Here is an 18,172-nt window from a genome sequence, read left to right on the forward strand (position 1 = left end):
GCTGTGTCACCAAAAATCAGACCAAAAGAAATACTGTGTTTGCAAACAACTTCTAAACTCTACAAGCATTCTTAAAAAAAAAAAAAATAATTAAAAAAATTTTTTTTTTGAGACGAGTCTCATTCTGTCGCCCAGGCTGGACTGCAGTGGTGCGATCTCGGCTCACTGCAACCTCTGTCTCCTGGGTTCAAGCGATTCTCCTGCCTCAGACTTCTGAGTAGTTGGGACTACAGGTGCCTGCCACAATGCCCGGCTAATTTTTTTAATATTTTTAGTAGAGACAGGGTTTCACCATGTGCTGGCCCTGAACTCCTGACCTCAGATGATCAGCTCACTGTAGCCTCCCAAAGTGCTAGGATTACAGGTGTGAGTCACCACACCCGGCCCAAACATTCTTACCAGTCCAAATATTTCATGAATCCTTATTGTACTTACTTGAATCAAGCCTCTACCATAAGTCTGATTTTACATGTATGATGCTGTAGGGTGCATAAAGGGTTATCACAGCAAAATGATTTGTTAATGCCTGCGAGTTCCCAGCACTCCTGGGGAAGAGGCCGGTAGTGTCAGCCTCCAGGGTGTGTATGACCCTCCCTGCCCAACGTTCCTTTTTTTTTTTTTCCCCAGGAACTTCCTCTTTAACCTCTCCACCCTCCAAACCGAGTATTTGGGTTAGACAGCCCTCTTACTGCCATGTTGGTCAGGCTGGCCTCGAACTCCTGACTTCAAGTGATCCTCCCTCTGATTCCCCAGGCACACTCTCTTGTCTTTGGGCTTTTCATGTGCTTTTCTTCTCTTCTTGGATGCTTTTTTTTGGCTTCTGAACACAAGTAACCAACTCATCTTTCAGGTCTCAGCTGAGTTTTTTTTTTTTTTTTTTCCAGAACTTCCTCTTTAACCTCCCCCGCTCCAAACCTAATATTTGGGTTAGACAGCCCTCTTACTGCCAGTTACTGAATCTCACTAAACTTCGAGATCCATAAGACAAAGATATATCTTGTTCAATATGATTCCCAGCACACAAATAAATGGTGTTGAATAAATTTGTCTAAAAAAAATAAGCAGTTTTAAAACTAATACCAATAATAAAAAAAAACCCACAACATCCAAAGTTGGTAAGGATGTGGTAGGATTTCCAAATTCATTCATTGTTGAAGCCAAGTAAATTACAGTAACCCTTTTAGAAAGTAGCCTGGCAAAAAAGAAACATTTCCATTCAAAAATTATAATCCAAAACAATAAATTCTAAGGGCATGATTTTTATATATTATTTTCTTTTTTCCCCCTTGATCCCATGACCTTGGAGAGAATGGTTTTTTTCTTTTTCTTTTTCTTTTTTTTAAATAAAAAAGAGACGAGGTCTCACTATGTTGCCCAGGCTGTTCTTTAACTTCTGAGCTCAAATAATCTTCCCACTTCAGCCTCCCAAAGTGCTAGAATTACAGGCCACCACACTGGGCCAGGAATGAGTTTTAAAAAGAAGAAAATCTGTAAACAAGGAGCTGTTCATTGAAACACTATTTTTACTACTTTTATTTTTTACTTGTAGAGACGGGGTGTCGCTATATTGCCCAAGCTGGTCTTGCACTCTTGGGCTCAAGCGATCCTCCTGCCATGGCCTCCCAAAGTGCTGGGATTACAGACTTGAGCCCCACACCCATCTCTGTTTATAATTGATGACAAGTTTTGAGCTGCTCATCTCTCATCTTCGGCAAAGCTGTGATTACTCTGGGAGTTGTTTCTGTTGAAATGGTACTATGCTGTGGTGCTGACCCTTAGGGGAAAATTCCACACATGGAAAAATGCCTCGGCCACTCATGAGGTCAAAATGAGACCAAGGAAGTGGAGCCCTGATGGTTATGTCATTCTATAGTGATGCTGCCTATGGGTAACGGCTACAGGGGGAAGGCTGGGTATAAAATCAGCAGAAGGCTGGGTGCAGTGGCGCCTGTAATCCCAGCACTTTGGGAGCCCAGGAGTTCGAGACCAGCCTGAGCAAAACTGGGAAACCTCGTCTCTACAAAAAATACAAAAATTAGCCAGGCGTGGTGGCATGCACTTGTAATCCCAGCTACTCAGGAAGCTGAAGTGGGAGAATCGTTTGAGCCTAGAAGGCAGAGGTTGCAATAAGCCAAGATCATGCCGGGCGTGGTGGCTCACGCCTATAATCCCAGCACTTTGGGAGGCCAAGGCAGGCAGATCACGAGGTCAGGAGATCGAGACCATTCTGGCTAACAGGGTGAAACCCTGTCTCTACTAAAAATACAAAAAAAATTAGCCAGGCGTAGTGGCAGGCGGCTGTAGTCCCAGCTGCTCTGGAGGCTGAGGCGGGAGAAAGGCGTGAACCCAGGAGGCGGAGCTTGCAGTGATCCGAGATCACGCCACTGCACTCCAGCCTGGGGGTCAAAGCGAGACTCCCGTCTCAAAAAAAAAAAAAAAAAAAAGCCAAGATCATATCATTGCACTCTAGCCTGGGCAATAGAGCGAAACCCTGTCTCAAAAAACAACAACAAAAATAAAATAACAGCAGAAGCACAGTCAGCCCACACACAGGCCAGGGCCTCAGGACTCCTGGAAGCTCGAGCGCTACAGTGGCAACTGAAGACCGAATGCATCAAATAAACTATAAAAAGCAAAACTGACAGCCACTCTCTCCCACAAGACTTTCCACACATTTATGAGATTCATGCCACAACTGGAAATTTGAACACTGATTTCGTGATATTAAGGTTTTTGTTTTGTTATTTTAGAGTCTTGCTCTGTTGAGTAGGCTGGAGTACAGTGGCATGATCTCGGCTCACTGCAGTCTCCGCCTCCCAGGTTCAAGTGACTCTCTTGCCTCAGCCTCCTGAGTAGCTGGGATTACAGGTGCATGCCATCACGCCTGGCTAATTTTTGTATTTTTAGTAGAGACGAGGTTTTATAATGTTGGCCAGGCTGGCCTCGAACTCCTGATCTCAAGTTATCCACTTGAGATAACTTGGCCTCCCAAAGTGCTGGGATTATAGGCATGAGCCACCGTGTCTGGCCAAGGTGTGATAATGGTATTGTGGTTTTGTTTAAAAATACTGCCTACATTTTTAAATTACATATTGAAATATTTGTGGGTGAAATGCTATGATGTATGGATTACCTCAAAATAACACTGGTGAAGGGAAACAGATGGGGACACAGATGAAACAAGGCTGGCGATGAGTTGATAACCATTACAGCTTGGAAAGGGGATCGAGGGAATTGTAAGCTACTCTGTCTACTTTTGCATGTTTGAATTTTTTCCAAAATAAAAGTTGAAAAAAGTAATCAGTGCTTAGGGTTCTTTTCAGATTTCTCGGCTCAGGGCATATATTCATAGAATACGAAGGCCTTAGGGCCTGGTCCTGGCTCTTCCCTGTGCCTGGAAGGCTCTTTTTCCAGATACCTGAACGGCCCTCACCTCCCTCAAAGTCTTTAGGTAAAAGTCATCTTCTCAACCAGGTCTACCGTGACCACCGTAGGGAATCTGTTAACTTCCTCCACCCCAGCCCTCTCCATCCCCTTTATCTTATTTATTGTCACTATCAGACATCACCTTCCAATAGCAGTAGCCTCATTATATGATTATATGAACTCTCACTACCCAAGTATGTGCTCTAAATACCTGTAAAACTTTCTATCCCAAATTCACTATCTGAATTTCAAACTCGCTAGAAGAAATCTGCGTGTGCAGGTAGCAGGATGCAGAGTGCAGTGTGTCACGGGATCACAGCCAGGTCCGGCCCTTTCAAGCATGGTGCGCTACTGTCCTCGTCTTTCCTACCCTTCCCCAAGGGTTTAGCTTTCATGGGTTCCAGTATTTGCTTCTTCCAGGTGCCTGTGGCACTACCAATCAGGGTCCAATTTCAAAATTATTTTTAATATACTTTTGTATCATTTGTTTATCTATATAACAGTATATCTTCATTTGCAGTACAGAAGCAAAACCATTTATATCTAAATATTAAAGTAACATTATAGCACATTAAAATATTCATTAATATTAATATATTTTTAAAATTAGGTTACAGGTGTTTTATTACTATTATTCTGAGACGGAGTCTCACTATGTTGCACAGGCTATGGTACAGTGGCACAATCTTGACTCACTGCAACCTCCGCCTCCCAGGCTCAGGTGATTCTCCTGCCTCAGCCTCCCAAATGGCTGGCACTACAGGAGTGCACCACAACGCCCAGCTAATTTTCATATTTTTAGTAGAGATGGGGTTTCACCATGTTGCCCAGGCTCATCTTGAACTGCTGACCTCAGGTAATCCACCTGCCTTGGCCTCCCAAGTGCTGGGATTTATAGGCACGAACCACCACGACTAGCCAGGTTACTGGTGTTTTAAATGCTTTTTATTTAAACCAAAAATTCTTATCATATAGATGTTTAACAGTATTGTTGCTGGGTGTGGTGGCTCACATCTATAATCCCAGCACTTAAGGAGGCAGAAGTGGAAGGATAGCTTGAGCCCAGGAGTACAAGGGCTGCCTGGGCAACATAGTGAGATCCCATTCTCAAAAAAAAAAAAAATTAAGAGTATTATAGTGATATTTGAGGAAACTGGTTGGGGTTTCTTGGATGTCTGAAGGTAAATTGTTATTTTTCATTTATTATTTATTTCAATTTTTTAATTAATTTTTATGGGTATATAGTAGGTATATTTATGAGGTACATAAGACATTTTGATCAGGCATATAACGTGTAATAATCACATCAGGTTATATGGGGTCCATCACCTCAAGCATTTATCGTTTATTTATGTTACAAATATTCCAATTATACTTTCAGTTTTAAATGTACTATAAATTAACATTGACTGTAATCGCCCTGTTGCACTATAAAATATCACAGATCTTTAAAACATTTAAAAAAATTTTTATAATTAAAACATTTTTTTGGCCGGGCGCGGTGGCTCAAGCCTGTAATCCCAGCACTTTGGGAGGCCGAGACGGGCGGATCACGAGGTCAAGAGATCGAGACCATCCTGGCTAATACGGTGAAACCCCGTCTCTACTTAAAAATACAAAAAACTAGCCGGGCGACGAGGCGGGCGCCTGTAGTCCCAGCTACTCGGGAGGCTGAGGCAGAAGAATGGCATAAACCCGGGAGGCGGAGCTTGCAGTGAGCTGAGATCCGGCCACTGCACTCCAGCCTGGGTGGCAGAGCAAGACTCCGTCTCAAAAAAAAAAAAAAAAAGAAAAACATTAAAAAAAATTTTTATAATTAAAACATTTTTTTGGCTGGGCGTGGTGGCTCACGCCTGTAATCCCAGCACTTTGGGAGGCCGAGGCGGGTGGACCACCTGAGGTCAGGAGTTCAAGACCAGCCTGGGCAACATGGTGAAATCCCGTCTCTAACTAAAAATACAAAAATTAGCTGGGCATGGTGGTGCATGCCTGTAATCCCAGCTACTTGGGAGGCTGAGGCAGAAGAATCACTTGAACCTGGGAGGTGGAGGTTGCAGTGAGCTGAGATTGTGCCATTGCACTGCAGCCTAGGCGACAAGAGCGAAACTCCGTCTCAAAAAAAAAAAGTTTTTAAAAAATAGAGATGGGGCCAGGTGTGATGGCTCATGCCTGTAATCCCAGCACTTTGGGAGGCTGAGGTGGGCGGATCAGGAGGTCAGGAGATCGAAACCATCTTGGCTAACATGGTGAAACAAACATGTCTCTACAAAAAATACAAAAAATTAGCCAGGAGTGGTGGCGGGCGCCTGTAGTCCTAGCTATGCAGAAGGCTGAGGCAGGAGAATGGTGTGAACCCGGGAGGCAGGGCTTGCAGTGAGCCAAGATCGTGCCACTGCACTCCAGCCTGGGCAACAGAGCAAGACTCTGTCTCAATAAATAAATAAATAAATAAATAGAGATGAGGTTTCACTACAGTGCTCAGGCTGGTCTCAAACTACTGGACTCAAGGGATCTTCCCACCTCAGCCTTCCAAAGTGCTAGGATTACAGGCGTGAGCCACCATGCTTGGCCAAATACCAGATCTTATTCATTCTATGTTTTTGTATCCATTAACTATCGTCACTGCCCCACTGCCCATACAAACTTGTGGTAACCATCATTAGACTATCTCCATGACTTTAATTTTTAACTCCCAGAAGTAAGTGAGAGCATTCAAAGTATGTCTTTCTGTGCCTGGCTTATTTAACATAATATCCTCCAGTTCCATCCATGTTATTGCAAATGACAGGACCTCATTCTTTTTTATGGCTGCATAGTACTCCATTGTGTGTATGTACCATTTTCTTTATCAATTTATCTGTTGATGGACACTTAGTTGCTTCCAAATCTTGGCTATTGTGAATAGTGCTACATGGGACTATTTTGGTTTTCTGAGGAACCTCCATACTATTTTCCATATTCACTGTACTAATTTACATTCTTACCAACAGTGCATGAGGGTTCCCTTTTCTCTACATCCTCACCAGCATTTACTATTACTTGTCTTTTGGATAAAAGCCATTTTAACCAGGGTGAGATGATATTTCATTGTAGTTTTGATTAGCATTTCTCTGATAATCAGTAATGCTGCACACCCTTTCATATGCCTGTTCATCATTTGTAGGTCTTCCTTTGAGAGATGTCTATTCAGATCATTTGCCCATTTCTTAATAGGATTATTAGATATTTTCCTGAGTTGTTTGAGCTCCTTATATATTCTGGTTATTAACCCCTTGTCAGATGGACAAGGGATCCCTTGTCGGCCTCTCAAAGTGCTGGGATTATAAGCATGAGCCACTGCGCCTGGCCCAGAAGCTTTTTAACTTGATGTGATCCCATATGTCCATTTTTGCTTTGGTTGCCAGTGCTGGGTATTACACAAGAAATCTCTGCCCAGATCAATTTCCTAGAGAGTTGCCCCAATGTTTTCTTTTATTTTTATTATTTTAGTGGCCAAAGCAGTTGGAAAAATGTTTTCTTTTAGTAGTGTCATAGTTTTAGGTATTAGATTTAAGTATCCAGTCAATTTTTATCTGATTTTTGTATATAGTGAGAGATAAGAGTCTAGTTTCATTCCTCTGCATGTGGATATCCAGTTTTTCCAGCATCATTTATTGAGGAGATTGTCCTTTCCCCAATATATGTTCTTGGCACCTTTGCTGAAAATTAGTTCACTGTAGATGTATGGATTTATTGCTAGATTCTCTATTCTCTTCCATTAGTGTAGGTGTTTGTTTTTATGCCAGTACCGTGCTGTTTTGGTTACTATAGTTCTGTAGTATAATTTGAAGTCAGATAATGTGATTTCTCTAGGTTTCTTCTTTGTGTTCAGGATGGCTTTGGCTATTCTGGGTCTTCTGTGGTTCCATATACATTTTAGGATTTTTTTTTCTATTTCTGTGAAGAATGTCATTGGTATTTTGATAGGGATTGCATTGAATCTGTAGATTGCTTTGGGTGGTATGGACATTTTAACAATAATGATTCTTCCAATCCATGAATATGGAATATCTTTCCACTTTTTGTGTCCTTTTAAATTTCTTGCATCAATGTTTTACAGTTTTTAATATAGAGATCTTTCACTTCTTTGGTTTATTCCTAGGTATCCTATTTTACTTGTAGCTCTTGTAAATGGGATTACTTTCTTGATTTCTTTTTCAGACTGTTCACTGTTGACATATAGAAATACTACTGATTTCTGTATGTTGATTTCATATCCTGCAACTTCACTGATTTTGTTTATCAGTTCTACTAGTTATTTTGTGAAGTATAGGTTTTTCCACATATAAGAGCATATCATCTGCAAACAAGGATAATTTGACTTCTTCCTTTCCAATCTGGATGCCTTTATTTCTTTCTCTTGCCTGACTGCTCTAGTTAGGACTTCTAGTTATTATACTGAATAACAGTGGTGAAAGTGGGGATCCTTGTCTTGTTCAAGATCTTAAAGGAAAGGCTTTCAGTTTTTTTCACCGTTCAGTCTGATACAAGCTATGGGTCTGTCACATATAGTTTTTATTATGTTGAGGTATGTTTCTTTCATACCCATTTTTTGAGGATTTTTACCATGAAGGCTTGTTGAATTTTACCAAATGCTTTTTCAGAAAAAAAAGCATATATATACATTCCCCCCACCAGAGATGAGGTTTTGCCATGTTGCCCAGGCTGGTCTCAAACTCTTGGCCTCAAGCAATCTATCTACCTTGGCCTGTCAAAGTGCTGGGATTACAGGCGGGAGCCACAATGCCCAGCCATTCAGCATCAATTGAGATTATCACATGGGTTTTGTCCTTCATTCTGTTGATATGATGTATCACATTAATTGATTTGTGTATGCTGAACCATCCTTGCGCATCCCGGGATCTCAGTTGGTCATGATGAATGATGTTTTTAATGTGTTGCTGAACTCTGTTTGCTAGTATTTCCTTGACGATTTTTGCATCAATGTTAATCAGAGATACTGCCCTGTCACTTTCTTTGGTTTTGGTGTCAGGGTAATACTGGTCTCACAGATTGAGTCTGGAAGTATTCTCTATGTTTTGGAATAGTTCTTCTTAAATGTTTGGTAACATTCAGTAGTGAAGCTAACAAGGCCTGGGCTTTTCTTTGCTGGGAGACTACATTGATGGCATCTAGCTATTTTTTTTGTTGTTGTTGTTATTGGTCTATTCAGGTTTTGAATTTTTTCATGGTTCAATCTTGGTAGGCTGTATCTTCCCTGGAATTTATCCATTTCTTCTAGGTTTCCCAGTTTATTGGTATACAGCTGCTCACAGCAGCCACTAATGATCCTTTGAATTTCTGCAGTGTCAGTCACCTCTTTTTTCATCTCTGATTTATTTGTGTCTTCTCTTTTTCTTTGTTGGTCTGGCTAAAGGTTTGTCCATTTTGTCTTCTCAAAAAACAACTCTTTGGCCGGGTATGATGGCTCATGCCTGTAATCCCAGCACTGAAGGCCAAGGCGAGCGGATCACCTGAGGTTGGGAGTTTGAGACCAGCCTGGCAAATAAGGTGAAACCTTGTCTCTACTAAAAATACAAAAATTAGCCGTCATGGTGGTACACACCTGTAATCCCAATTACTCGGGAGGCTGAGGCAGGAGAATCACTTGAACCTGGGAGGCAGAGGTTGCAATGAGCTGACATTGCACCACTGTACTCCAGTATGGGTGACACAGCAAGACTCCATCTCAAAAACAAAACAAAACAAAACACACACGAAAACCCAAAAGTTGTTGATTTTTTTTTTCAAATTTATTTATTTCTGCTATGATGTTCATTATTTCTTTTCTTCTACTAATTTGGAGTTTGGTTTGCTCTTGCTTTTCTAGTTCTTTAAGAAGCATCATTAGGTTATCTGAAGTTTTTCTTCTTTTTTGATGTAGGCACTTTATAGTTATGAACTTCCCCCTTGGTACTGCTTTTGATGTATCCCATAGGTTTTGATATGTTATGTTTCCATTATCATTTGTTTCAAGAAAATTTCAGTTTCCTTCTTAATTTATTCATTGACCCACTGGTCATTTAGGAGCATATGGTTTAATTCCATGTGTGTGTATTGCTTTCGAAATTCCTTGTTATTGATTTCTAGTTTTATTCCATTATGGTCAGGGAAGATGCTTGATATTATTTCAACTTTTTTTTTTTTGAGACAGAATCTCGCTCTGTTGCCCAGGCTGGAGTACAGTGGCACAATCTCCGCTCACTGCAACATCCACCTCCAGGATTCAAGCAATTCTCCTGCCTCAGCCTCCTGAGTAGCTGTGACTACAGGCGCCTGCCACCACGCCCAGCTAATTTTTGTATTTTTAGGAGAGACGGGGTGTCACCATGTTGGCCAGGATGATCTTGATCTCTTGACCTCGTGATCCACCCACCTTGGCCTCCCAAAGTGCTGGGATTACAGGCGTGAGTCACCATGCCTGGCCTCAACTTTTTTTTTTGAATGTTTTAAGACTTGTTTTGTGACCTAACATATGGCCTATCCTTAAGAATGATCCACGTGCTAAGGAAAAAAAAGTGTATTCTGCAGCCATTGGAAGAAATGTTCTGTAAATATCTATTAGGTCCATTTGGTCTATAGAGCAGTTAAGTGTGATGTTTCTTAGTTTATTTTGTCTGGATAATCTGTCCAATGCTGAAAGTGGGGTGTTAAAGTCTCTAGCTATTGTTGTACTGGAGTCTAACACTCTCTTTAGCTCTAATAATATTTGATTTATATATCTGGGTGCTCCAGTGTTGGGTGTATATATATTTACAATTGTTATATCCTCTTGCTGAGTTGACCCCTTTATCGTTATATAACGACCTTGTCAATTTTTAAAATTTTTGTCTTGAAATCTATTTTGTCTGATGTAAGTATAGCTATGCCTACTTTTTTTTTTTTTTTTTTTGGTTTCTATTTGCATAGAGTGTATTTTTCCAACCCTTTATTTTTAGTCTCTATGTGTCTTTACAGGTCAAATGTGTTTCTTGTAGGCAACAGATGTTTGGGTCATGTTTTGTTTTTGTTTTTCTGAGACAGCATCTCACTCTGCTGCCCAAGGTGGAGTGCACTGGCACAATCATAGCTCATTTTAGCCTTAACCTCCTGAGCTCAAGTGATTCTCCTACCTCAGACTCCTGAGTAGGTCTACCACTACACCCAGCTAATTTTTCAAATTCTTTGTAGACACAGGGTCCCACTATGTTGCCCAAGCTGGTCTCAAACCCCTGGGCTCAAAGCAATACTTTCGCCTCAGCCTCCCAAAGTGCTGGGATTATAGGCATGAGCCACTGTGCCTGGCTGGATCTTGCTTTGTTTTGTTTTTTTGAGACAGAGTCTTGCACTGTTGCCTGGGTTGGAGTGCAGTGGTGTAATCTGGGTTCACTGCAACCTCTGCCTCCCAGATTCGAGCAATTCTCCTGCCTCAGCCTCCCGAGTAGCTGGGATTATAGGCGTGCACCACCACATCCAGCTAATATTTTGTATTTTTAGTACAGATGGGGTTTCACTGTGTTGGCCAGGCTGGTTTGAAATGCTGACCTTGTGATTTGCCCACCTTGGCCTCCCAAAGTGCTGGGATTACAGGCATGAGCCACCATGCCCAGCTGGATCTTGTTTTCTAATGCATTCAACCACTCCACGTCTTTTGATTGCAGAATTTTGTCCATTTATATTCAATGTTATTATTGATAAGTAAGGACTTACTATTGCCATTTTGTTACTTGTTTTCTCATTGTTTTGTGGTCTTCCTTCCTTCTTTCCTTCTTGTCTTTCTTTTTGTGAAAGTGATTTTCTCGGATGGTATGTTTTAATTTCTTGCTTTTTATTTTTTTTGTTTTTTGTCTGTTACAGGGTTTTTTTGATTTGCAGTTACCATGAGGCTTGCAAATAACATCTTACAACCCGTTATTAAAAACTGAATGGTAACTTAACTCTGATTGCAAAAACAAAAAACAAAGACGCAAAGAGAAAACCAATAAAAACTCTACACTTCAACTTCATCCCACCTCCCTCTTTTTTTTTTCTTTTTTTTTTTTTTTTTTTTGAGATGGAGTCTTGCTCTGTTGCCAAGGCTGGAGTGCAGTGGTGCCATCTTGGCTCACTGCAACCTTTGCCTCATGGGTTCAAGCGATTCTCTTGCCTCAGCCTCCTGAGTAGCTGGGATTACAGGCATGTGCCACCATGCCTGGCTAATGTTGTATTTTTTGTAGAGACAGGGTTTCACTATGTTGGCCAGGCTGGTCTTGAACTCCTGACCTCAGGTGACCCAGCTGCCTCAGCCTTCCAAAGAGCTGGGATTATAGGCATGAACCACTGCACCTGGCCCATAGTTATTATTTTTGATAGGCTCATCTTTTAGTCTTCCTACTCAAAATATGAGTAATTTACACACCACAATTACAGTGTTGTGATATTTTGTATTTCTTATTTTTCCCATTTAAATAATAAAATATAGGCTTCTGCCATCCAACATATTTTTAGGAATGGATTAGATTTTAAGGAATGTAGCTGGATATGGTGGTTCACACCTGTAATCCCAGCGCTTTGGGAGGCCAAGGTGGGTGGATCACTTGAGATAAGGAGTTTGAGACCAGCCTGACCAACATGGTGAAACCCCATGCCTACTAAAAATCCAAAAATTAGTGAGGTGTGGTGGTGCACGCCTGTAATCCCAGCAACCTGGGAGGCTGAGGCAGGTGAATCATTTGAACCCGGGAGGCGGAGGGTGCAGTGAGCTGTGATCACGCCATTGCACTCCAGCCTGGGCAACAAGAGTGAAACTCCATCTCATAAAATAAAACAAAATTTTTAAGGAATGCCTACATATAATTTTCTCGTTTGTTTATTGTTTCTTTCCTTTTACTATAATAATTCTCAAATTTTTGGCCTCAGGACCTTTTTACACTCTTTTTTTGAGACGCAGTCTCGCTCTGTCGCCCAGGCTGGAGTGCAGTGGCGCGATCTCTGCTCACTGCAAGCTCCGCCTCCTGGGTTCATGCTGTTCTCCTGCCTCAGCCTCCCAAGTAGCTGGGACTACAGGCGCCCGCCACCATGCCCAGCTAATTTTTTGTATTTTTAGTAGAGACAGGGTTTCACCATGTTAGCCAGGATGGTCTCGATCTCCTGACCTTGTGATTTGCCCACCTCAGCCTCCTGAAGTGCTGGGATTACAGGCATGAGCTACTGCGCCTGGCCCTTTTTACACTTAGAAAGAATCCCAAATAGCTTCTGTGTATGTAGATATATCTATTAATATTTTGTTTATGTAGGTTTATCTATCAATAGTCACATTATGAATTAAAACAGATATTTTAAAGTATTTATTAATCCATTTAAAATTAACAATAAACCTATTATGTGTTTATATGCAAAGTTTTAAAACGAAAAATATGTTCCCAAAACAAAAATAATTTAGTGAGAAGACAGTTTTTTTTTAAAAATCATAGCTTTACTGGGATATAATTCAAACACCATATAATTCACCCCTTTAAAGTGTATATAGTTCAATGGCTTTCAGTATGTTTAGAGCTGTGCAACCATCACCACAGTCAGTGCCAGAACATTCTCACCATTCAACAAGGAAACCTCATATTCTTTAATTACCACCCTCCCCAGTCTGCCCATCTCCCACCCTAACCCCTGGCAACTACAATCTACTTTCTGACCCTAAGGATTTGCCTATTTCATATAAATGGAATCATACAATATGTGGCCTTTTGTGTCTTGCTTCTTTGACTTAGCATCACGTTTTCAAGGTTCATCCATCTGGAGCATGGATATACTTCATTCTTTTTTACTGCCAAATAGCATTCCGAAGCTATATGACTAGACCACATTTTATTTATCCACTGATCAGTTGATGGACTTGGATTGTTTCTACTTTATAGCTTGTGAATAATTCTGTTATGAACATTTGCATGTTAGATTTTTTGTGTTTTCATTTCTCTTGGGGCCATACCTAGGAGTAGAATTGCTAAGTCATATGGTTACTCTGATATGGTTACTCTATCTTTACTCTTTTGAGAACCAGGCATGGTGGCACAAGCCTATAATCCCAGCACTGGGAGGTCGAGGCGGGAGGATTGCTTGAGGCCAGGAGTTTGAGACCAGCCTGGGCAACACAGCAAGACCTTGTCCCTAAAACAAAACAAAAGTAAAACAAAACAACACAGTGGCTGCATTATTTTACATTCCCAACAGCAGTGTATGAGGGAGATGGTATAGTTTTACATTTCTGTAAATCTTTTCAATGAATGACTTAATAGAAAACAACTAGATTCTCATTCCTATTTTTGTACTCAATGTGTTGCAAAACTAGTTTGGTTGAGTATATGCAGAAAATCCAGACTCAAAGTGATCTATAGCTGGAAAAAAGAGGAGCATTTTAACAGCCTTTCTAGACAACTGTGGAATTTTTTATTTATTTTTATTTTTATTTTTAGAGACTAGGTCTCGTTCTGTTGCCCAGGGTGGAGTGCAGTGGTGTGATCATAACTCATGGTAAACTTGAACTCCTGGGCTTAGGCAATCCTCCTGCCTCAGCCTCCCAAATAGCTGGGACTGCAAGCATATGCCACCATGCCCAGACAGTTTTTACTGTTTTTTTTTTTTTTTGGAGACGGAGTCTTGCTCTGTCGCCCGGGCTGGAGTGCAGTGGCTGGATCTCAGATCACTGCAAGCTCCGCCTCCCGGCTTCACGCCACTCTCCTGCCTCAGCCTCCCAAGTAGCTGGGACTACAGGCGCCCGCCACCACACCCGGCTAGTTTTTTGTATTTTTCAGTAGAGACGGGGTTTCACTGTGTTAGCCAGGATGGTCTCGATCTCCTGACCTTGTGATCCGCCCGCCTCAGCCTCCTAAAGTGCTAGGATTACAGGCTTAAGCCAACGCGCCCGGCCTAGTTTTTACTTTTGGTAAAGATGGAGTCTTGCTGTGTTGCCCAGGATGGTCTTGAACTCCTGGGCTTGAGCAATCCTCTCACCTTGGCCTCCCAAAGTGCTGGGATTCCAGGTATGCGCCATCGTGACCAGCCAGTTGTGGACTATTTTCCTTTGATACTATACCATTAACTCTCTAAGTGGTAGTTTCTTAAAGATTAGTTGCAAAGTAAAAATTTTTTTTCCAAAGTAGAATTTTAAATAATATCAATAAGACTTTCGTACTCTTGTATGTTAAAATCCAATTAATAGAAAAAGAACATTAATGAAAACACTAGGAAATCTGAAGTCTAATTTAATTGATAGTATTATACCAATGATAATTTCTTAGTTTTGATAAATGTACCATGGTTAAGAGAGACGTTAACATTGGGAGAAGCTGGATGGGTATACAGGAACTCTTTAGACTATCCCTGCATCTCTTGGGTATATTTAAAATTATTTTAAAATGGAAAGTTAAAAACCTAATCCACTGGTCTATTTTGTTCTTTGAAAGCATCTTTTATCCAGCATGATTTTGTAACCTCATGCATTAGTCATTTAGAAAATATTCAAATGTTATATATTATACAATATAAAAAACTCAAAATCTTTAATATCACTTCTGATTTCTTCAGAAAAGTCTTTAAGAACTGGGAAGCTTTTAAGCTTTCTGTGACAGAAACAAGTTTTCCAAAATTCTAATTTTCACTTAAAAGCTCAAATTTTGGCCAGATGTGGTAGCTCATGCCTGTAATCCCAGCACTTTGGGAGGCCAAGGTGGGCAGATTACCTGAGGTCCCGGGTTCGATATCAACCTGGCCAACATGGTGAAACCCCATCTCTACCAAAAATACACAAATTAGCTGGGCGTGGCGGTGGGCGCCTGTAGTCCCAGCTACTCGGGAGGCTGATGCAGGAGAATCGCTTGAACCCAGGAGATGGAGATTGCAGTGAGCCAAGATCACGCCACTGAACAACAGGGCAAGACTCTGTCTCAAAAAAAAAAAAAAAAAAAAAAAAGGAATTTTATTTATCATTGGCAACCAATACTAAGTTGTTTTCCTTGAATTGATAGGGTAACTCTGCTCATTTTTAAGAAAACACTTTCCAAACACCTGAGTCTAAATAACCTGTTTGTCTATAAGTTCCTCTTCGAAGTACAAATGGTGTTCATGGAAAAAAAGCAGCTACTGTAGTTCACAACTCAGTAGCTCTACCTCACACAGGCACTAGTCTTAGAGACAGACATCGTACTTTGCTGCAAGGCAGAAGTGCTCAGTGTATACTTCCCATCTCATCACACGCAGAATGAGAAAGATGCAGACTCAAGGTTGAGATGTAATAAATTAACAAGTTTTACTGCTTTCTTAAGAACATTCTTAAGCAAAACTGGCTTTCTCTCCCTTTTTTTGAGTCGGAGTCTCGCTCTGTCACCCAGGCTGGAGTGCACTGGCACAAACAGCTCATTCCAGCCAGCTCCTAGGCTCAAGTGACCCTCCTGCCCCGGCCTCTCAAGTAGCTGGGACCACAGGGGTGTGCCACTGTGCCCAGCCCTTTTATCTTCTTATTTCACTCATGAGATGGTAAACAACACAATGACTCCTGGGACATTGGGTGCATTTGTGCTGAGGCACCAGCAGCTTTATCCACTGTTGCTTTTGTACTTTCAGTGCAAAAGTCAGCATGCTGAAAAAGGCAAATAATGCCACAGTATTATCATGAAAATAGTTGTAGCCTCCTGTACCCCCTGAAAGTGTCTTAGAGACCTCAGGGTCTGCAGATCTCCTTTGGGGAATCACTGCTCAGTGCTTCTTAAAGGCAGGGATTTTTGTCTGTTTTGATCACTGCTGTATCCCCTGTGCCTAGAACAATGTTTGGCACATAATGGATGCTCAATAAGTATTTATTATATAAATGCATACATAAGTGACTGAATAAATGAATGTAGTGACATCTGTAATTACTTTCAGCTGCCTGGAAGGAGAACAATTTAAAAATTCAAAATATTTGTAGTTTTGGTATAATTTAGAATTATAGAATGTTAAATATTTAATCAGGAAATAAATTATTTCTTTGGCAAAAGCATTTAGCTGCAGGATGGCAAACTCAGTAGGGAACTTTCAAAACCACCCCAATGGTGTCGGCACAGAACAGCAACATTCTTTAGCAAAGGAAGCAATTCCTGAAAATGGGAACACTGCCTGTGACCTAGAAATGGGGACCAAAATCAGGAGAGGAGGACAAGACACTAACAGTTCACATCACTGTCCCACAGTCACTTTCCCAACAAACAGTGTCTGGGAACACTTCATAGATTTGGAAGGAGTTATTCATAAAATGAACAGGGAATTAGAATATAAGGTGGGACACACAGGAATTCATGAGTAATTAAAACATTTTAAGTTTTTGTTGTTGTTGTTTTGAGATGGAGTCTTACTCTGTCACTCACGCTGGAATGCAGTGGCACGATCTCAGCTCACTGCAACCTCTTCCTCAAAGGCTCAAGCAATTCTCCTGCTCCAGCCTCCTGAGTAGCTGGGACTACAGGCACGCCTGGCTAATTTTTGTATTTTTGGTAGAGACGGGGTTTCACCATGTTGGCTAGGCTGGTCTTGAACTCCTGACCTTGGGTGGTCCACCGCCTTAGCCTCCCAAAGTGCTGGGATTACAGGCATGAGCCACCACGCCCGGCTCAACATTTTAAGTTTTGAGGACTAAATTATGTATTTGGGACTAATGTATTTATCCCAGAAAGAGGCCCAGGCACCTCAATGTATGATTCACACACTGAGAGTGATATAGAAGTGGATTTTAATGAAGGTGATATAGTACAATAAATTGCAGCATAGTAGGTGAACTAGCTAATAAAATATTCTGGTTAGTAGGGAGTTATCACAGTTTGCTATTTTTCAATGAATAAGAATTCAGTAAATACACCATCCTTAAGCTGAAGACTCCAGTCATTATTTAGTGACTCCAGAGGCACCGCAGAATCTCTCTCTACTCCAGGGAGTCATCAGCAGAAGGAATTAATCAGTTAAGGGAGGTCTGGTAATGGGATTTAATGAGCACACAAATTACCCACTCTTTAGTTTCTGGTCCCAGTTCTGCCGTTTGGTAATTAGCTGGCAACAGGTAAATTCCTGAGCCCTTCTGTAATTCAGCTTTTCCCTTCTCCTTTCCTTAAATTCAGGAATACTTAAGAGCACAAATGTTTGTGAAATGTTTTGGGTCCCTTGAAAATACTAAATGTAAGGAGTTATACGTGGGATTTATATAGAAGATAAAATATCCCAGTAAACTTTAAATTGCCCAGTCTGAAATAACAATCTGTAAGTTTCTTCCACTCTATAGAAAACCTCCGAAGTGCAGGCTGGGCACGGTGGCTCACGCCTGTAATCCCAGCATGTTGGGAGGCTGAAGTGGGTGAATCACGAGGTCAGGAGATCGAGACCATCCTGGCTAACACGGTGAAACCCTGTATACCTTTTGTATTTGTAAAAATACAAAAAATTAGCCAGGCGTGGTGGCAGGCACCTGTAATCCCAGCTACTTGGGAGGCTGAGAGGCAGGAGAACAGCATGAACCCAGGAGGCAGAGCTTGCAGTGAGCCGAGATCGCGTCACTGCACTCAGCCTGGGTGACAGATAGGGCAAGACTCCATCTCAAAAAAAAAAAAAAAAAGAAAACCTCTGAAGTGCTTCCCACAGCCGTACATCTACCTGGATCTAGCAATCCTGGGACTAAGACTGAAACCAACGCTAGCCAGCCTAGTAATTTCTGAGTAGTTTATAATAAACACTT

The 18,172-nt window shown here is 41.2% G+C and overlaps 1 protein-coding gene across 1 annotated transcript in view; it reads right to left on the reverse strand.

Moving 5' to 3' along the window:
• The window catches only part of PACS1 (phosphofurin acidic cluster sorting protein 1), a 174,051-nt gene that overhangs the window by 35,437 nt on the left and 120,442 nt on the right, over window positions 1–18,172 (reverse strand). The window lies entirely within an intron of this gene.

This window comes from Trachypithecus francoisi, unplaced genomic scaffold (genome assembly GCF_009764315.1).
Source record: "Trachypithecus francoisi isolate TF-2019V2 unplaced genomic scaffold, Tfra_2.0 Lachesis_group8, whole genome shotgun sequence".
NCBI classification, from domain to species: domain Eukaryota; kingdom Metazoa; phylum Chordata; class Mammalia; order Primates; family Cercopithecidae; genus Trachypithecus; species Trachypithecus francoisi.